The following is a 23,516-nucleotide window of genomic DNA, read 5'->3' as shown; positions in this document are numbered from 1 at the left end:
ATAATCTTAAAAATACGTGAACAAGTGAACAAACGTAACACATGTAGCAAAAATTTAAATATATGACAATAAAACTGCCCACAAACTTGAAATTTGGTTGAGGGGGCGGATCTTACTATTCTCGCCGAGCGCTGGTTGGTGGACCAGGGGAGCTCCGGGTCATTGGACGAGCCTCCTGGAAGGACACTGGCGGACACTGCCTCGAAGGCGCACTGACGTGTCCGACCTCCGAAGGGTCGGCACTGTTTGTACTTAGTTCGGTTCCGGGCCAGAAGAGTTAACGCTGGTGTTAGGGTATTGTATCGGCCTGTGGAGGGCACGGGAAGGTTTAAATTATTCAATCATAAGTCCATACATTATTTTCATTAAAATCCTACTAGTAAATTAGTTAATTAGGTTATATTATCCACACATTAAACCTCCCGCAACCAAGTTTAACAAAAGGCTATATTTAAAATAAGTTGTTGTATTAATCCCTGATCGTGCAACCACAGTCTAGACGAAGCAAGGACAAGAAAAGGCCAAAGGTCGTAACTGACGACATTTAACAGAAACGGCGGGTTACAATAGTTGCAACTGTTTGTCCTCGTTTAGAGACCTACGTAATTCGAGTATTTTTTATGTATTTGGTTCATTGGCTGATGATATCTGTCTAGACTGTGGACTGTTGGTTCATATTTATCATTTGAAGCTGATCTTTAGTTTTTTGAGCTTTGGGATGTATTACACTATCCATTAAATAATGGTGAATATTTTATATATAATATTGTTTTTTTTTTCTAGCGTGACTCTGAATAATAACAAGAATTTTGCAGTTCACTATTATTTTATGTTCTTATTGGTCGATACAATTACTTTGAACTGAGTGCCACCTAATGGCCTCTAAATTTCTCTTCCCTGTTTAATATTGGCTTAATACTAGAGTACCCGGAAATTTTACAAATTCGAATAGTGTCAGGCTAAAATTGAAAGCCTAATGTTTGTTCTACAGAACGTTTTCTTCTCAATCGCAGAGCGGCGTGTCCTAATAACTGCTGTCCAATCATGAACACAGTGCAATAGTATGAAGATTTTAGTTCTAGCTTGCGACCAAATGATTCCGCAAAATTACCCTACAGCTACTTTTTAGTATAGAGAAGCTCACAATTCTAGCTATTATTTTGTCACCATCTGTCGTTGACTTCAGTCCAGTTTGCGTATGATTAAATAATATGTAGTGGCGTGTACTTTTAGCGAAGTAATCTGTTTGCTCATTAAGCTGCAACAAGGTATTCCCGCACTGGCGATTGTTCCCTTTTAATTGGCGGCCGTCTGTAAGAGAAGCCATCGCCCTATTTGGGGTCATTCATGACGCGTTTGATTCCGCACTAGATGGCTGTGATTGGTGTGCTGACAGTTAACATGCACCTGAAACAAACCCAGCCAACAACGAAACACGAACAATGCTACAAAGTGTTAACGCACAGCTGGTCTGGAAATATTTTCCCGAAAAATGCATGACCCTGATCATATGAGTCTTGTAAAGCTGTTATTAGTTTCTTGACGAAGTCACTAAAAATATGTTAATGTATTCTACTGTGGTTTAAAATAATAACATGAAAGTTGTAGGTCCGTACTCATTAGTGGCCGATAACTAGGGACACCTGTATTTCGCGAATACATTTCGTGTCAAGGTATTTCACTAAACACTGTAGTTTTTCTCCTGTGGTTATTGGCTGAGGTCGGTGAGAGGTGTCGTCCCGCTCTTGACGGGGCCAATAAGAATGTGGTCACCGTACTGCTGCACCCTCACAATTTGCCATGACTATCACAATTTGCCATGACTAGAGACCGGAAAAATTCGCGACTTTAATGACCTGTAGGATATACTCCATGATCCTATATGCACTCGGGAAAATTACATCTGTTCATTGGCTACTGACTCGTGACACCTGTTAACTGGGACGCTTGTGATTCAATACTTCTTTTGTATAAGGTTTTTCATTGGCCGAGTATCATTCAGATAAACTGTGGCCCAATTACTGATGCAGTAAAAAGGCAAACGTTTTTGGATTCTAGACTATCACGAAATAAATCCGCGAATTTTTCAGGTCTCTAGCCATGACTCTTAGAAAAAGCTACAGTGTTTTGTGAAATACCTTGACATGAAATGAAATCGCGAAATACAGGTGTCCCTACCGATAACATTCTCAGAACTGAATTGCATATGGTGGCCTCAAAACTCGTTAAACCTGTTAATGATTTGCTTATTGCCATCCCGTAACGGCAAGGAGCATAAACTCCACAGTTCTTCGTGTACTCGAGAAAATGTCACCCACCAATAAGTCGCTATCTTGCGAGACGTCCCGACGTACCAGCTTGTGATTCAATACAGCTTTGGCTGAGGGTTTCTCATTGGCCCAGAGTCCTCCAGATGAGTTTTGCGCCAATATGAGCAGCACTAGGAATAAATATTTCAATCCTAGCCTATCATGAAATAAATCCGCGAAATATTGCGGTCTCGAAGCTCATATGATAAATGAATCAGTATTACAATCGTATCTCCATTCAACATAATGCATGTCGATGGTTATCAGAGGCGTGTTGCACGTTAGTTCAGGTTGTTGTTGGCTGCAACGCATGTTATACACTCTGAGCATAAAGTGTGATTAGCGTAGCTACGATTGTTTCGCAGATATGTTTCACTCCAGACTGGAATCAACTTGCTGCATCTAATGAAGCAATTTTACAATGCTCCTTGGTCGAATACAAGGTTGCGCGTGATGTAGTAAACTCTTCATCTCTTGTTTAAAACTGGCTTAGGTTCGTCAAAAGCCAATGAGCACTCTATACCAATCTTCAACGTGAAGCAAATTTATATGTGCTTCATGCCTACTTTGCGACACAATGAGTCCGTGATTGGTTCATAATAAATACAAGTACAATTTTTGTGTCAACAGTAAAACTATGAAAAGTTTAAAACTAATGCAAACCAAAAGAATTTCACTGAGAAACTATTCAAAGCACTTTAAAATGTTTTCAAAGTAGTGCCACTCTTAACTTAGGAAAACAGCTGAGAGTTTTATACCCTTCTGCCTGACTTTGCAGCCATTTTTGAGTAAATGTTGTCACTTATTTCTCTTACACTTTCCCAGCATTAATTTCTGTGGCATACTAACACGTTTCTTTCATTTAAACTTTTGAATATTTAGTTCGTATATGAATTTTCAGTTAGCATGATTTAAAATTTCGGTGTTGTTTGTTGAGTTTTGAGTTTTCAGGTCACGGGTTTTAGTAGAAACTGCGTGCGTATCTGTGCCCGAACCTATTCGCACACGCACTGGCGTCAGCTTGACACTCGTCTCAAAGAGCTCCTAAACGTATGTAGCCTCGGCCTGGCTATTAACATTCCGAAACGGGCTTGACCTCGTTCCGTTCTGCCGCAAGATGTCGGCCGCTTTCAGGACTCTTGTGTGCTGCAAGGCCGCCCACATTAGGAGCAGCACCGGACACGGATGTGGCCAACAAAACGAAAGTGTTGCTGTAGAAAAAAAAATAAGAGAAACATATAAGTTCTTACGTGATTTATGAACCTGTCTGCCATCGTGCTATGAAACACGCACTGAATAAAACAAAAAATTACTTATTTCAGCGGAATTTAATAAGTAATATTAATTAAATACTTGAAATAATTTGCTACATAATATTTAATATGTTGCAGTCCTTCAATTAAAAAAAATTGTATTTTACTTAAAAATCATCAACAGCTTTCATGTGTTTTTTCTATGTACTATACACAAACACTGTACTAAACACAACTTTCGTTGTTTGAGTGATAACTCACTAGCTATGGGGATAACTAAATAATTTATACCGATTTTACACTATTCAAGCCAAAATACGGAATTAAGATGAATATTAATATATTATTAAATTTAACTCGAAAAAATAAATTAAACTATCAACAAAAAACATTCTTAAAGTAAAAGAAAATAGCAAATAGAGGAAAAGCACTTGGAAACATAAACAGAATCTTTGTATCAATTTATCCGTTGAGTTAAGTGGGCAGCGACCCAATAATGTCTGGAATATTGTTGGCTCTTTGCACTAGAGGACCTACAGGGTAGTGTTGTATGCATGTTGTATGCACGCCTGAGCAGAAAGAAAACTGCACAATGATTTAGATCACAATCCGCTCAGCAATGGACATTCCGAGGCTTGGCAGAGATCTGGTTCCTAGTTTGCGGTAAAAATGTTATAGTTTAAATCAATTCATTATTTGTTGGTAAGTTTTTTTTCCTTTAACGTTTGTGGTGAATGACTTCCCTTACGATGATTATGATCGCCACGGCTTCGCGCTTAATTATACGCGTATGTACTGAAATATTTAAATGATGATTTAGAAAGATAATTATTGGAACGGAAGTACGCATTTTATTTTTAAGACATTAACTTTTTTTGTAGTTAAATATTGCATAGTTGACTTAGCATAGTGCACAATTTATTGGAGTGCCTGAATTTAATTGTGAAATAGTATCCCCGGTGAAGTCAAGTTAATAACATTTTGTTTTTAAATTAATATTAATTAAATGATTATTATTTAGGCCGAAAAAAATTCGCGGAGACATTTACAGTAGGAGGCTGTATTTCAAAAGTTCTACCTTTGACCAGCTTCTATAATTGATTATCAGTAGGGACCGGACAAATTCGCGGGTTCATTGACCTGCAGGATGAACTCCATAGTTCTACGTACATTCGGTCAAATGTCACCCACTCATTGGCTGCTGTCTTGTGAGACGACTCAACGTAGCAGCCTGTGATTCGATAAAGCTTTCGTTGGGTGTTTGTCATTGGCCCAAAGTCATCCAGGTGAGTTGTGAGCCAATGGCAGAGGCAGCACTAAGGTATAACTATTTGTATTATAGCCTATCGCGAAATGAATTCGCGAATTTTTCCGGTCAGTTTATGTGAAGGACTCTGAGCCAATGATAAACTTTCATCAATAAAAGCTTCGAATCACAGGCAACCCGGGATAGAAATCTCTCAACACAGCAACCAATGAGCAGGGGACTCTTTCCCAAGTGTGCATAGGTCTGTGGAGTTTATGCTAGATGTCAATGAATCTGTGAAATTTTATGTTAATATTTAGTCGTTTTTATACCGTCCGAATATCTCCCATTGTATTTGCTAGAGACCTGCAAAATTCGCTGTTTCGATGGCCTTCAGGATAGACTGCACATATCCCGGTACACTCGGGCCAGTAACGCAAGTTCATTGGCTGCCGACTTGTAAGTCGTCTCAGCTGGTTTGTCTGTGATTCGATCCTTCTTTGGTTGAGGGTTTATAACTGGTTGAGATTCGTCCAGATGAACAGTAAGCCAATAGCAAAATTATCTAAGAGGTACATGTGTTTGAATTCTAGCCTATCACCGAATGGATCCGCGAATTTTGCAGGTCTCTATGTATATCTGCCTTATCGAAGGCAGGTTTGTAACGACTAGAGGCATAGCCTAAATATTTCGCGAAAAGTTTCCGCGACTAGCTGAAAGTTAAAACACCGTGGCATTGTCCGTGTTTCGTGATTGGGTGAGTTTATTTCAGTTCCGCGTCGATTATTAAAACACCAATCGCAGTAATTCAGTGCGGAAGCAAATGCGTCCTGATTGGCCCGGTCAAACAAGGCAACGACTTCTCTCGCAGACGGCCGCCAATCTAAAGGAAGAAACTGCTGGTACGGATATACCTTGTTGCAGTCTAATACGAGTTAAGATTTATTCGCGAAAAATGCCTGCCCCTGGTAATGACACATGATAACCTCTTGTATTTGACTAAAAACTGCCTAAACTTGGATAGCGTCTGTTCCTTTATATCCATTCTAAATGTTTGACTGTTTTTAACACACGTGTAGTTAAAAACTGTCTGCAGAGGTTAAGCATGTGGCTTGAAGATGAATTGTTTGAGGACTCAGCTTTCTTCGCCGAATGTTGCATTTTGAAAACCAAAACCTTAACTGGAGACAACTGAAATTCGTGTTCATCTTTGAGGACAGGCTGGAATTCACACCATAATCATACACGTTAATGACGTTCCTATTGGACACACTTTGTAGGACAAAAAAAATACTTATATTACGAGATTTAAATGATTTGACAATAGAGACCAGAATAATTATCGGGTTCATTTCGATATACACTAAATATTCAATAACTATGTATTTGTGCTGCTTCAGCTATTGGCTCGCAGCTAATATGGAGGACTCTGGGCCAATGACTAGAGACCGGAAAAATTCGCGAATTCATTTCGCAATAGGCTAAAATACAAATAGTTATACCTCAGTGCTGCCTCTGCTATTGGCTCGCAACTCACCTGGACGACTCTGGGCCAATTAGAAACACCAAACCAAAGCTTTATCAAATCACAGTCTGCTACGTTGGGACGTCTCACAAGACAGCAGCCAATGAGTGGGTGACATTTGACCGAGTGTACATATAACTATGGAGTTCATCCTACAGTGCATGGAACCCGAGAATTTTTCCAGTCCCTACCAATGACAAACCCTCAGCCAAAGAAGTATCTAATCAGAGGTACCCAGTGGAGACTGTGCACAAGTCAGCAGCCAATGAGCAGATACCTTTTTTTACCGAGTATGCGGAGGGTTGTCGAGTCCATCCTGGAGGTCACTGAACTCGGAAATTTTTCCAGTCTCTAACAATAGGTAATCCGGACTAAAATACAGCAGCCAATAGACAAAAGACGCCGAATTAATTATGTGAACGTGTGTGGGGTTCAGCCTGATACTAGGAAATTAGCAAATTTCTCTCTTTGGTAGTTATCACCAGAGACGCCCTTATCTTATAAAAACGTTTTGTGTAAATATATTTCTCAAAAGGCTTTGCGATATTTCTTGCTTCTCTGGCTGGAAGAACCACTTTTGAAAAACGCTTCAGTTTTGCCATACTACTTATTAACTTTCAGTATTTTGTCAGCTATAATCTAATAGTCCATTTCGGATGTTGGAAGAGCAAGTCTTACCCATTAAAGCAGTAATAGGTGTCACAAAACCCCCCACGTATATACTAATAAGCAACTTTTTAAATAAAATGACAACCTTAGTCAGAACTACATATACTGGGTCCAATGTGGATGTAATTCAAAATTAGGTACAGTTGTTTGCATTCCAGCCTCTCCCCAATTAATTCCACGATATTTCGCTATATTTACTTATCTACAGAAAAATTCAATTCAGTTTTTTTTCTAAAAGATACCGTAAAATTCCACAAACAATGAGACAGAAACTGCAAATAATAACACTATGTGAAGTAGTCCATTAATGTACCAGACTTTCTTACGAAAGAAAACTGGCTCAAACCATCATCTGTAACCCGTAATTACGCGTTTTCGGTGACCCGTCAGCTTTACTTCATTGTGATTTGTTTTCTCGAGTGTCTTGTTTTTTATTTGCTGTCTTCCTATAGAGAAGACATTATCGTCTTGAATTACTGAATATGATCAAGTCTTAAAGTTTGTTCGTGGCAGGGCCTCGATTATTTTGTAGATACGTTTGGTGGCCAAGTACGTAAACGTGATGCACATATAAACGACTACGGTGGTCTTTACATGCGCCCTTGACACCCTGAGCCAGTTATAAACAAGAAGCAGTGGTCGCCCAATCACATGAAACCTACCAAAGGACGTGACCTCGTCATTCGCCAAACGAGCATTCTGAAAAGGCTTTATTATGTATAGGGCAAGTTCAGTCGTGGCTCAAGTCAACGATTTAGACATTCGTGGAATGTTTTTTTTTTTTTTTTAAAAAAGAACCGTGGCCCAGGCTGAAGACGACGCAAGAACGTAGGGAGCGTTCGTACTTCAGTTTGTCCGCAGAACTGGGGTCTCGAGTGTCCTCCGGTATACGGCCTGCTCGCTGCTCGACCGATGGGCCCTCGCTGGTGAGCAGGAGAGTGAGCTGAGTGTACCCGGCTTCGTGTGCGGCCCGGCCACGAGGAGAGCCCACGTCGTCTGTCATTAGCGCCAGGGATAGCTCTCGCCGCGCAGAATTTACGACGGAGGGGTGTCGGGCGGGTACTCCTGTTGCACGGCAACTTCGGTACCTGCTGGGCCAGGGGGGAGGATAGGCGGTCGCGCCGCTAAGGTCCATAATTCGCGCGTCGTGTGGTCACGCAGGGGCAGAATCAGCGGCAATCAAGACGACGTCGCGACCCAACGCGGGGTTTCCTTTACGACCAACTATAAAACATCCGTGTTGATTTTTGTTTGCGAGTCCGCATGCCTGCTTGAGGCCAAGGCGGACACCAGAAGCGGTTTTCAGATCACGACACCCAAGCATTGCTTTTACATTGTAATAAAAAAGAAAGGTCACATCCTTTGATGAGTTACATGCTATTGGGTGAGTAGCCTACTTCTCGTTGTTTATACTTGGCCCAAGGTTGTAAATTGCATGTCCAAATCACTTGTAGAATCATCAGCGTGTAGTAAATTGTGTATGTGCTTCAAGTATACTTTTCTACCAAATGAAACCGCGAAATATTCATAGCTCTATTATTATGTGTTGTGTGAATATAAGACATTAGAACTTCATTTGCGTTTGGTAGTAATCACATGAGTCAAGACAATACGATGTCATTAATAGAAAAAGCCATAAGTGAAAAATAAAAAAAACTGAACGAGTCTTTCAGTACTCGACAGAGATGTGTAACATCTAACCTCGGTAACGACCAAATTCAGGTGTTTCCATTTTGTAAATACACTTATAATTAGGGACGGGAAAAATTCGCGGGTTCAATGACCTCCAGGATGAACTCCATAGTTCTACGTACACTCGGTCAAATTCCACCCACTCATTCATTGGCTGCTGTCTTGTAAGACGTCCCAACGTAGCAGCCTGTGATTCGATAAAGCTTTGGTCGGGTGTTTTTAATTGGCCCAGATTCATCCAGGTGAGTTGTGAGCAAATAACAGAGGCAGGACTGAGGTATAACTATTTGTATTTTAGCCTATCGCGAAATGAATTCGCGAATTTTTCCAGTCTCTAGTTATAATACACAACATAGATACGAAATTTAACGTAAAATAAATTAAAATAATGCCGAGCGGGCATAATTCATACGCAAATGGAGTTTCAGCTACATTTTTGGACGTGAATAACACGCAATATCCACACCCGCACCTAGAATCCGTTGCCGACTCAACTACGTAGTCTATCGAATCAATTCGATTTGCAGAGCGATTTTTTAAACTATATAATAAAACGGCTCCGATAAAAGTGAAAATGACTTGATAAAATACTAAAATCGGGCCTTATTCTTGCTTTTAGACAAGGAATTTTTAAAAATAGTGCCCATCTTTGAATAAAATTAAACAGTTAATACTATACATATTACCTCACAAAGACAAAGAGAAACTGTATAGTACTAACTATTTAGTGAATTTCAACAACATGGGCAGTATTTTAATAAAATTCCTTTTCGTAAATCAGGTCAAAAGCATGGTAAGTATTTCTCATTCTTTGTAGCTGTTATCGGAGCCAATCCAATATATAGTTTGAATAATAAAATGATTTAATAGGCAACGTAGCTGCTCCAGCAGCGAACTTTAGCGGAGGGTATGGAAACTAGATATTGGCTCGCATAAGAAAATGTATTTTAAAAAAACAATTTCCGTAGATTCATCAGGCTCGGCATTATTTTAAAGAATTCGTCGTTAATTTTCGAATCCGAGTTTCGTGTTATAAGTGTATTTGCAACATTAGAACACGTGAATTCTTTGGTTACCAAGGTTAGATGTTACGCATCTCTGGTGAGTACTGAAAGAATCTTTCAGATTTTTTTGCCAACTTTACAGCGTTTTATACCCAAACTATACTTCTAGCCGAAAGACTTTGGCAGTTTGCCGGTTAAAAACGATATAATGTCCACCAGGCGAAATATTCACTTCACCGCTGTTTGAAGTAACCGCGTCGCGAAAAAAACGTGATAATACTGATTTAATGTAATTTTTGCTCTCGGTGACTATCAAAACAGTAAATATTTGAATCACACCCATCAAAGGTACCTATAGGATGCTCAGAATAGGCTTGTATCGTAGCTTGATGGGTTGATTGGCAGTTAATATGGTTTAAATATGTAAAAACTTTTATTAAAATATTTTACTATTTAAGGCATTTAATTTAACTTAATTCTAAATAAAAAAAATCGCAAACAAAATGTCCAAGAATTTTCAGTGAATTTTTTATAGACAAGAAAAATATTATTATTTTTTTCTTTGAGGCCGTTAAAATTGAAACTAAATTAAGAAAAGTATAGCAAACCACTTTTTAAAAAAAAAAAAAATATTTTACCTGGGCTTACATAATGCATTTTCATATATTATCATACAAGAAAAAATTTAAAGAAATGTTTTAAAATTTGTATAACAACAAAGAGCTAGTAACAGGCAAGAAGTGAGTTGTTTATTAGTACGTTAATTTCTTTTTAAATTTTCTGAAAGTCAGATATAAACATTATCCAACTCATTTTCGTTCATTCGACTAAATGTTTAGTTGCACAAGTTGTATATTTACATTATTGTACACAAACACGTGTTTTAGTTTCTAAGATATTTGTTGTTTGGTAAAATTCTTGAAGTATAAATATTTATGCTTCATATTTGAATTAAAATATAAAAATTTAAATTTATAATTTTTAAAAAGTTTAATTTTTTTATGTTAAAAATTGCTTTAGATAGCTTGATCATAAGGCTTGCGTGAAAATCATTCCAAGGAAGGAAAAAAAGTCCCAATTCCAATAGCGTAGCCATTCCGCAAAAAAATAGAAAAAAAAGTTATATCCGTGCTGTATGGTGCACAGAAGTTAATCTCAGTTCATGCACCACTTGGCAATGAAATAATTTCCTAACCGCAGGCCCTGGTACTTCCCCCCTCCCCTGTACCCCTCTCACCACCCCTCTGCACAACATTCGGAACAACCGTATGCCGGCGTATCGGCCAGATCTATTTCCCCCCCCCCCCCCCCCCCCCCCCCCCCGAGAAACATGGATCGGTCCCGAAGTGGCGTTGCGGCAAGCCCGCACGACCGATCCAGATTAATCACGCTCGTTAAATAAAAAAAAATATCCTCCCCCTACCCCTCCTCCAAAGGGTGAACCACCCCGCTCCTGACTCCCCCAAAGCCCCCTGGGCGTATCAGTGGTCCGGGGAGCTGGCGAAAGATACTTGATTGCGGTGCATTATGGGTCTGCCGAGAAGCGGTATCTCATAAACACCGCGAGGCACCCTTAATTGGCGCTCCGCTAAGGGTTGGCGTCTGGCCACTCCCGGGCATACGCTGTTAAAACAATTTTTCACCGTGCGAAACAAGTTTTTTTGTTTTTAAAAACACAATGTTAAGTTTATGTAATGCACCGATTTTTTTTGTGTGTAATTGAATCGTCATTGTGTAGCTAACCAAATATTAAAATAAGTTTTCATTTTATTTTATTTTTTACATCCTCTTTGCAAAACATCCAAGAAATGTTTTTTTTTTTCAAAATAAATAAATAAACCTACGACTGGTTACAATTTATGCAGGGATCTTCGCAAATGTATGGACAAATTTACAAAATTTACGAGTAGGTACTTGGATTTTTTTTTTAATTTTGAAGTTTAACTCACTAGAATAATATTGGTGTATTAAAACAGAAACTTCAAAAACTTTTAAAGTCTATACCGAAAACATAATTCTTATTCCCGCATGCATGAATATCCTGGCCACCAAGCAATAACGGTATGGACTTCGCAAGGCGCTGGGACATCTACTTTTATAGGGACATCATATTTGAAAGGGACGTTACCTTAAAATTGGAAAAATAAAATCTACCAAGAAACTATTTAAGAAAACCTGGAACATAAATTTCAACGATGGTTTTGCTAAATTAGCTTAAAAATGTGTAGTTTTCTTAGATGGTAACATATCGTTAAATTAGTTTTTTAAATGCTTACGATTAAATTATTAAGATCAAATCTGGTCATTATAATGAGTAGAGACACGGAAATAGTTTGGTGTCAGGCTAAAATTCAAAACTATATTTTCGCTCCATAAACGTATGAATTTCTATTTGCTGATTTCGTGGTGAAAAAATATTAGTTCTTGTTACTTTTCTCCTTCCTTGGCATCATTGGCTCACAATCGCAGAAGGGCGTGTCCAAATAACTGCGGTCCAATCATTAACGCAGTGCAAGAATATAAATATTTGCATTCTATCTCGCGAACAAATTAACTTGCAAAATTACCTTAATTCTAATAATGAGGCAAAAGAATCTTTGACAAGTTTTCTTTGACGTGATAACGTCTTATAAATCGATGAACACCGGCTGCACGTACGAAAAAGCATGACTCATTGTCACGTTCCGCCCGAGCCGAGCGTTCAAGAACCGGCCAACACCCGTGTGAGAAAATCTTCTATAATAGCAAACAGGTTAAGGCGGGCTTTTTAACTAATTGTTCGTGATTATATTTAAACAAATTATTTAATTTAAATTTGCAAAAACTGTAAATAATATTTGAAAATTAAAAAGTATGCCTTTTTTCATCAATGTTTTCTTATAACGTTATCACGTAAAATTATCGTCCGTAAACCGAATTTACATGCTTTATATTAGCTTCACCTGTATGTTGGTTTGTCTGTCCGTCTGTAACTCTTTCGACTAAGAGTGAATCATCACTATAAAATGTCCCACCAATTTCATTACGTTCGTTAGCCGAGCGGTCTAAGGCGCGCGACTTCTGTGACGTCAGCTTTCGGATTCAGCGTTCATGGATTCTATTCCCGGCCACGCCGAAAAAAAAAAGGTTTATTTTTTTCCCGGTAAATTCTAAGATTATATCCATACATCTAACTGTAAATGATTCGGAGAGACTTTACCATTTCTTTGTGACGTTGCAACTCCAAATAGTCATCTCAGATGATAATAGGTAGTGTCGGTAACACATTTCCCTATGATAATTATACATAAATATAGTTTAAAAACTAAAAAAACATGCTTTTAAAGAATATCAAACTAAAAAGTTAAAAATAAATATAGTTTAAAAAACTAAAAAAAACATGCTTTTAAAGATTATCAAACTAAAAAGTAAAAAATAATTTTAATATTTAATTTATGACAATAGTATATAAGCAATACTAGTATAAATGAGAAAAAAGCATGGGGCGCTTAATATACAAAAAATATGGCACAAAGCGCCTCAAGCTTTTTTCTCATTTATACTAGTATTGCTTGTATACTATTGGCATAAATTAAATTTTAAAATTATTTTTTACTTTTTGGTTTGATAATCTTAAAAGCATGTTTCTTTAGTTTTTTAAACTATATTTATTTAATACGAAATCATGAACTGAAATAGGCATTGACCAAAAAATTAAATTGCATGTTAATTACTATTAAATCTTCCCTTTCCAATTAATGTTTTTATTTTCAGCCAAACACTAGACACGCAAGTGTGCAGTTGTCCGACTTTCCCGACTGTACAGTCGCTCCTGACGCCCAGTAACCAGGACCTTGAATTTGCAACTTTGGCTCAGTTTCTACGAAGGACTAGTTGTTTGAAACTACTAATAACCATACGTTTATTGGAGGAGCATTCTTAATTGAAAAGTCCGTAAATTTACTGCAATTTCTTACAGTGTACCATTATGTTTATTGATGACCCTACAGCCTGTGGTTTAAGGTCCCTCGTTTATCTTTACTGTCTATTGACAGCATAACCTCGGACAGTGATTATTTACTTATTTTTTCAACTTACGGTAAAAAAAACTCGTTAACCCATTCATTATATATCACTTGAAGTCACAAATACCCGGAAATGTTTTGACTGCGGTCGAAAGTTGAGTTAAGTATTTACATGAGCGGCGGTTTGTCGTGAATATCCGCCTAACAATTACTTTGAGAGGGAGAGATAGGAATCAATAAATGCCATATTGGTTTGCACAATTTTTATGCGATTGCAATTAATTTTCTTTCGATATAAGTGCAAATTGTTATGGTAGTCAACACCAAATAGGAATTAAATATCAAACTTAAATTACTTTACTGGCGGAACTAATTTTAGCAGCTAGTCAGGAATTATTTAAGCCATTCCAGTGAATTATATACTACTAGCCCTGTGCCCAACGGAAGTATTTGATACTGATTTTTGATGAATTACCAAAAGCTCTGGTAAATTGGAATTTAATTTATAAACAGAATCCTAAACACCAATTTCCATATTTATTACTTTAAAATAGACAATATTCATACAAAATTTCATCCACTATTATTATTATTAATGTTTCTAAATCCACAGGTTTAAGCTATGCGTTGCCTGTCAGAGTCAGTCATTGTTATAGTTTTATTAAGCTGATGGTTTAACGAAGTAAATTTTTGGAACCTAATTCATTGATAATAATTCTGGCCTAGAAACTGTTGAAACAGTGACGGAGTGTTTCGGTTCCACTTCTCGCCCTTAGGCATATTAAACAATACTGTGGCACAGTAGTAAGACAGTGGATTTGCAATGAAGGGGACGCGGGTTCAGATCCAGCGACTGACACGATGACTCCGGTTTACCGCTGACTGCCTAAACCACTCCTGGTTGAGGGACCACGTTGGTAGAGCGAGCGTCTCACTCGCCTCCAACCAAAGTGATGCGGATTCAATCTCTGGTGAAGCCAAACTAAGATATATTTTAAGAAGTTAGGAAACGTGGCGGACGTTGCCGTGAGCTAGTTGGTTTTCTCAGTCTCCTCCCGTTTCCCACCACCCCTTTTCGTCCTATTCATTCCGTCAATGTTCTACCATAATCTTGTAGGACAACAGCAGAAACTCTCGAACAACGTTTCTCCAAACCTGCTAATCCTCCTGATTGAAAACGAAAAAAAAAAAAAAAAACTCTTACTAAATAGAACCGTTGATAAATTACTTTTATTTTTTTTAGTTTATTTTTCAATAATGAAGGTTAATTTATTAATTTTTTGAAAAAAATTACCGTCTCTGGTGAACTCGAATGGCAAGAAGTTGAGTACACAAAAAAAAAAACCTCTAAACGTTAAACTCTGTATATAGAGATATCGTCGGTGATTTTCTTTTAAGTTAACTATCTGTAAAGTACAGACTAGATTTCGGATCCTAGTTGCAACATATACCACCAAAAAAATGGCACATCCATTTAGTCCTAAACACAATTTAAATGGTAATCCCTTATTGTATAGGTTTTAGAATTAACACTTACGCTACCATAATAAATAAATAAAGTTTCTTGGAAAAATTAAACAATTATTAATCAAATGTGTTTGCTATAACTGTCCAAGTTATTGACACGTTGGATCAATGATTGGATCTTCTTTCTGGTGAGCCAAAATTCCCGTGTTTGTTTCCTGGCCGTGCCATTTTTTTTTTTTTTTTAATCTTGTTTAACTGCCTTTCAGGGTTGAGCACAGGGTGTTGTGTTGTTTTTTTCCCCCTCATAATGCGGAAGGCAGTAGCGTGCCACCGCATAATCGCCTCGCATTTCCACGTCCCTGTTACGTAATGTCGATGGCTAGGTATTTATAACCCGCCTCCAGGCTGATCAATATGTCATCAATGACAAGTTTTGCAAATATATGAACCTCGGTTGTCTCTGTCCGCTCTGCTACGCTGAAAGTTCTCCGACAGATTATTTTCTTATAGCTCTCGAAATATCTACAGAACACGCAGGTCTACCGGATCAGATCTACTGTGAAGCAGTCTCCAAGGATATACAGGATGGTTCACTATGAGCCACCTCCAATAAAAAGGCATTTGGAGCAAAACACGTGGCAGGATTGTGAGTAATTTTCACTAATTTGACGGAAGTTCGACACAGTTGTAAATGCCTTGGAATGGACAGCGTATTGCGTATGGGTAGAGACCTGTAAAATTCGCGGATTCATTTCGCGATATGATAGAGTCCAAATACTTTTGACATTATTTTGCTTCAGTGATTGGGCCACAGTTTATCTGAAGGAATTCCGGGCCAAAGAAAAATCTTTAACAGAAGAATTAGCGAAGCACGATCATTCCAGTCAACAGGTGTTACGAGTAATTTGCACGAGTGCATTGAGGATCATGGAGTCTATCCTTAGGGATTTGAAATCGCGAATTTTACAGGTCTCTACGTATGGGGATGGATGAAGGACTTTCTTTGCAAAAGGTTTTGCACTAACAGGTATCACGCATGCCTCCACAGTAACCAGATACAGCCGCCTGACAAGTCACGTGGAGCAACACAGGTGGCCGAGAGTGTGGAAGAAGAGAGAAACATTTTTAGACATATATTTTTTTTAAAAAACTTTAAACACGCAATTGTAAAGGTTAATGGTAATTAAAAGGTTTGATATTATATTACAGTATTTAACTGTGGATGGGTGAATATTGTGTTTTTAATTTTTCAAAAGTTTAAATTACTCCATCAATATAAAACATTTTTTTTCCCAAAGGTGCAGGCTGATAATTTAACCCGTTAAGTATCGCTGTCTCCTTATGAATCAACTCGAATGAAAATAAAATTATATGAATGTGTGTGTGTGTAAATAGACGTATACATTGGCCAGATTGTGTGCAACCCAGACCTAAGTATGAAAACCCTTATGACCACGGCATCAGCCGAAGAAGGAACTGAAACTACTTTACCACGCATATAAATGTTGAGTCTGGTCTGAAGCGAAATATATCCGCAAAAATTTTTGGCTCTACCATAGCACACGCAATCTAATCAAAACCATTTATATATATATTTTTAAAAGGCGTTAGTCTTTCTTGAGAGTAAATTATGCCGATTAAAATTTTTTTTACTCTCATCAAATTTACTTTAAACACGTATTTTTCATTATATAAAGAAACCCCATAATTTTTTTTACGCTTCTATTATACCCCCAAATTTTTCAATACGTCTGCGATACTAGAAAAAACCCACACTTACACACTATACAAAAAGAAATCCAACAAATACTGAGAATATTTTCATATCATATTTTCTTTTCTCCACGCTTCACGCCGTTTTTCTGAATATTTATATCTAACGCTACGATTACTTCGCAGATTAAGTTTCACTCCAGGCTCCAATAAACTTGCTTTTACCTAATCAATCTATTGTAGAAAGCTCATTTGTCAAATAAAAATGTCACATCCGCAAGTGGAGTAAAAGTGGTTGGGTAACCACTTGTTCTCCTTGTTTATAACTGACTCAGAGTTGTCAAGGCCGTGTCAAGGGCACTGTGGTCCAATCAACGTGAAGCAGGTGCATATATAATTCAAATGGCTCTCGCTATACCCAGAAAGGTGTAATAAGTGAAAGCTCTTTTTAACAATACACATATTGATTTAAGTAACTCGTGTGTCAAGTTTCTTGAGATGTTTTAAAAGCGACTTTATTTCGACATAACATTGTAGCAAATAAAATTTTTACAAAATATTTTTCGTAACATTCGTCTTAATACATTGTCATGACATTTTACAACAATATATTAAAATAAATTTTAAATTTAAGGCATACATTTTTTCCTTAATGTTTTTATCCAAAAAAAAAGCATAAAATTGTCGTTTTGAAGCGGAAACCAAGTACCTAATAATACAGTATTTTGAAGAAAAAAACATGAGTCTATTTTTCTGCAGTTTTTGTAACCTAAAACCGCTATAATAATTGATACTAGGTAACAATTTTTAAACACTGGTTGCTGGTTGTCTGTAGTTGTAGATATCTAAGATAATTTAAGCCCGGGCTGTTCTTAAATTGCTGGAAAAACATATGACATTTAACACAAAAAATCTTTACACTTTAGAACGTAGGCTACTTCATCTCTCGTAATAAAACATTTTGAAATGAAAGAGTTTAAACATGGAAAAATGTATTTTTAATTTTTTTTTGATTATGCGTGTACTTATGTATGTGCGTTAGAAGTCATATTTACCTGGCGTGATAAAAACACATTAATTTTGCATGCAAATAATTAATAGAAATAAAATAATAAAAATACAGTAGTGGTACTATAAATACGGTTGGTAGTGGATAAATTCAATCATTTAAAAATTTAAATAATTACTTTGTATTCAATATTATTATAACACGTGTATTAATTTATCATTTAATTTAGGAAGATAACCTAGACAAATTTTAATCAATAATGAAAGTCAATATATATGCTTAATGTTTTTGTTAAATACTAATTTTCAATATGTTTTAAATAATGATATGATAGTTTATCTGTTATAATACAAATAAATTATACACACGGGGACATAACATCAAAAACACTCCCAAGAAAACGGGAGACTAGGTACTTAACCATGCCAGTGACAATGGAAGTTTACAAGCAACCTGACTTCGTTATACATTTGGGAACATAACCTCACTTATATTAATACACTTGATAATACACTTCAGAATGATACAAACACAACATCTTTCACTAATATTCACAACAGACAAAAGTTTTTGATGTAATGGACCAATGTTTAATACCAATTAAAAGCACATTTCAACATGTATGGCGGTTCGTAAAAATTCACTCACGTTATTTTTCTTTGTAACGAGCCTAAAGAAGAGTCATTTAAAAAAAATATATTTAAGTTGTTTCAGTTGATTTCTTCGTCACAAATTACAAATAAACGATAACAGCGAAGATAAAAAAATAACACTTTGTATAACCACCAAACTAGTAATTTTTTTTTTTTTTTTTAAGTTTTTACACAGGATGTTAGTATCTTTTATAGTTTATCCGAGTGATTGGTAGGGACAGGAAAAATTCGCGGGTTCAATGACCTCTAGGATGAACTCCATAGTTCTACGTACACTCGGTCAAATGTCACCCACTCATTGGCTGCTGTCTTGTGAGACGTCCCAACGTAGCAGCCTGTGATTTGATAAAGCTTTGGTCGGGTGTTTCTCATTGGCCCAGAGTCATCCAGGTGAGTTGCGAGCCAATAGCAGAGGCAGCACTGAGGTATAACTATTTGTATTTGTATTGTATTGATTTCGCGAATTTTTCCTGTCTCTAGTGATTGGTGACGTCAGGGCGGTGTAGAAACGCCCCAGATCCGGTACCTGCTCGCGGCCCGAAGGCTGACGGCTTGTCTGCGTGGGTGCGTCTGGCCGCCTGGCGCCTTTGCGCGTCTCTCGTCAAGGACTGCCGGTTTTCTGAAGAGCGAGTAGGAGAGAGGGGGGTAAAAAAGAAGTCTGTTTAAAAGCTTTGGTGTGTTCGGTCGAACGAGACAGGTGCCAAAGGGAAAAAAAAAACTAAAGTAAAGGGGTTGAGAGCGAAAGTAAAATATCACTTGAAGCAGGGCAGGCGCCTCGCACGTTCGACGAATGAATGGCAGCGATATGTAATGCCTAACGATTACAAGGAACGATAATTAACGGGATCCGAGCGGATGTCTTATTCCTCTTTAAGCCCCTGCACTTCCAGCAGTTGTATGAATATTCAGCAACCCGTTTGGATTTGTTTTATTTCACCCTCTCCCGCTGACAGAGAAAAAAAAAAAGTTGTATGATTCACAAGGAATTATTTTGGTAATATATCCAGCCAATATATTATTCATAACTTTACAAATTTCAGAGGGGCAAACAAATGTAATTCTACATTTTCATGTTCATACCGATCTAAGAGACTACAACATATACATTCTCTTTTAAAAGAATCATTGGTAGGTCTTCTGTTTATTCCTCAAGAATTTATTTTACAATTTACATTGACATTAATATCTCGACTGTAGCTATGCAAGAAAATATTTTTTATAGTAGATTCCAAATTATTTATTTCCAAAATTATATATTTTTAACATTGAACAGATTATTTTAAAAAACTTAATTAGGGTTAAAACATAATCAATTATAGATAATTATGTGTAACCTATATACGCTTTCAATTTTACGCGAAAAGATTTTAAACTAAGAAGGTATTAGTTATTAGCTGGATTTGTATTAGTCACGTGAACCGTTCCCTGTCAAATCAGAGCATTACATTACCAGAGTGGCCAATATAATAATGTAGCCCCAGTTGAACAAGTCCAATAATTCATTAGCCAATGTAAAGAGTGAGGTATAGAGGTTGGGCCACAACATTGCTTAAATAATAACTGGCTCTGCGTATTATACTTTTGCTATGTTTGCTGACGAAACGCATAATGTCCCAGCAGCACACACAAAAGAAAATTCCAACATTGACTTCAGATACGGCATTTGCATACATAAACATTAAATATGTTTTTATGGTGGAATTATTAGAACTAACTCAAACCTATAGTAACTCTAACCAGAGAAACAGAGAAACAGATGTTAGCACTCTTAAACAGCAGTAATGTACGATAACGGGTACCATAAAAATTAAATAATACCAGTGGGTTCCTTAGATTCTTTTAATGGGGGCGACGGAATACTTATATCGGAAGCCTACCATAATGGTAGTATTCCGCCTGGCCTCTTCGAAAAAGGCGGACAAGTACCATAACGGAAAAGTGCCATAGGTCCAGAGGACGAAACGGAATTCTGAAATATTTTCTTACGCCCTCCATGGAATGAGTACAGCAGCATTGCCCTCGAAGTAGTGTATAGAATACTCGGTAGGTAGCGCTGTCAACCCTCTAGCTGTTTTTCAGGTTAACTTTAAACATTACAGATAGCGCTTCTGACGGTGATAGTTGCAATAACAAATCACTGCCAGATCGCGGACGAGAAGAAACAAATGTTTCCAAAAATGTGGTACCTAGTATTCCATTCTGCCAAAATTTCTTATACACTGGAATAATTGAAGTAATTGGTAGATCATTATTTAATGAGTGCAAACCCAACCCAAATATTCGGGGATTTTCTTATGTAATGTCTTCATTATTAGGGTGACAGAACACAAAAAACTCAGATATTAAAATTTTTTATGTCCATATTATATTATTTAAAGTCTACAAAATGTGTTTTTAAGATGCTGAAATGCGAGGGAAATATTTTTGTGTAGTGTAGTTTGTTGGCACAGGGCAAGCAGCACAGGCGCTCTAGGGGATATATAGGCTCGTACATTTCGAATGTTGATGGGATTTGCACAGGCTTGTAGTCTTTCAAAAATAAACTCTGCTGAAATTTAAGTATATTTATATTTGAAAATAAAAATATATTACTATGCGTAGTATATTATCCTGCTTCATTAAAACTGTCAGATCAAATTGAAATTCAGTTTTTTGTGCCTTACAGCACCTATAAACGAATTATGACATAAAATAACAACAAAAACACATTAACACAAGACAAACATCAATGCGACAAAACACGAAACAACACAACACATATAGATAAAGTTTATGTTAACCAATTGGTTACTTTGGTTTTCACAAAAATCTTAATACAAAATAAATATGTATATTACAAAAGTTTTACCAATGAATATTTGTAGATTATTCAAACGGAGTCATAATTTTTTAAACTTTATAATTACTAATGATTTTAAAAGTGTCACTAATTCTGTAATTGCAAGTTGGAATTCTAAATCCAAACGAAGTCATTATGTCTGAATCAACAAAAATGGTAATAAAATGTATATAATAAAAAGTGCATCATTGATCGAACGTCTAATAAATATAAAATGCAAATAAGTTATATAGGAAAGTAGCATATTCAAAATAATTTAAATGCCTGAAAATTTTAAATATTAATCTAAGAACTTTTTCTGCATACTTACAATTCTTTACTAATTAAAAAAAATTTATGCAGATAAAGTTTTAATTTTATTAAGACCTAAAGATCTTCATGTGTTGCTAATTTTATTATCTACATGTTGGTGAAAAAAAAAAAACTTGGCATCAATATAGCTCGAACTTCTTAAAACAGGACACCACTTTTAATGTCATTACTTACTATGTGATAATTCTGATTAATTAAATTAGTTTTTTGACTAAAGGTTATACAGTAAAAGCTATCGTAATTCAGAGACACATTTAACTTGAATATCAGATCCGGACAGCTGAAATATCTTGTTGAATAGTTTCACAAATATATTTCCCAATTTTTTTTCATCAGCATGCTCTGATTACAGTTGGAATATCATTTATTAAATATAAAGAGTAGTTGAGATAAACTACTAATTTTCGGAACACCCATGAAATTGCATTTGCAAATTTGACTGAAAAGCGTCTATTTGTACGATAATTAAAACATATATACCACGCATTGCTTGACGAGGCCTAAAATTGATAATGTTTTAATCATAAGATTATGTTGGAAAGTATCAAAGGCTTTGATTATGTTGAAATAAATAGAATATTTTATTTACATCTTGTTTTATACTGGTACACACACAAATATATAAATAAAGCGTATGTTAAAGACGATCTTCCTGATTGAAAACTATGTGGTTTTACAGAATTAATATTTTTAGGAATAAAATACTACATAAAACAGGTTTTTGATTAAAATATAACCGTCAATAATACTTCAAGAAAATATATACTGATAAATGGTTGAACACACAACATCGGTATACAACCACTCACTGACTGATACACACTTAATTAAAATATTTTATGTTCAAAATCAAAAATTATTTTAATGTTTTAAATGTTTGTTTGAGCTTTATTTATAACATGTTGGAATGATAATTCTACAGTTACTAAAAACTAAAACGCTACAAAACTACAAAAAAATATTTTTGCAAAACTCCGTTCCCCCGGAGAAACCCCCGGAATGGCCACCGCATGGGGAGCCCAAGAAAGGAAACGGGCTCCCCATTTGGAAGCCACCTGGAAGGTTTTTTTCTGTTCCACCCACCGTTTTTTTGGTACCCTGACTTGTTACAAGGGATTGTATTCGTTCCAGAGAAAATGCCACCATTTTGTCTGGGCAATCCGCCTTGGAGGAGCCGGGGCGCAAACCCGGGTCCTACAATTCACAAGGCAGGCGCTCTACCCCAGAACCAGAGTGGTAGAGCGACTATCAGCAGTCTTCTTAACACTGACATGATGTTATTCCACGAGATTACTGTAGTTTCGTGTGTCATCAACACGTGCAGTACGTGCAGTAACATCTAACCTCGGTTACGAACAAATGTATGTGTTCTTATGTTGTTCGTTCAGCATGAATTATGTAATTTCATAACAGTGAAATATAATTTGTATATAATTATATAGAAACATAGACTAGTAAAAACATAAGAGCTAGCACTGTCGATGGTAAAGTTATTTTGAAATAAATCTTAGATATTAAAAGAGTGTGTTTAGTTAAAATATGTGAGTGCTTACAAGCATGAAGTTATTGTATAAACGTTTTATTTATATGGTTTTAAAGCCACAGAAAAGTTAACTGTTTTATATTTATTACCTACATTTGGCTTTATTTTGTTTTACCGTACTTAACATGCGCAGCTAATAATGGAAAGCTATTCAAACAACTGTTTGCAAATAACTAAATATTGGAGGTACTGGGGCAACACGAAGCATAAATGATAACACTATTTTGTAGTGATACAATTATTTTCACGTAAATGTAAAAATTAATAAATATGTAAGT

Source organism: Bacillus rossius, chromosome 12 (genome assembly GCF_032445375.1).
Source record: "Bacillus rossius redtenbacheri isolate Brsri chromosome 12, Brsri_v3, whole genome shotgun sequence".
NCBI lineage: Eukaryota > Metazoa > Arthropoda > Insecta > Phasmatodea > Bacillidae > Bacillus > Bacillus rossius.
This window is presented reverse-complemented; position numbering follows the sequence as displayed.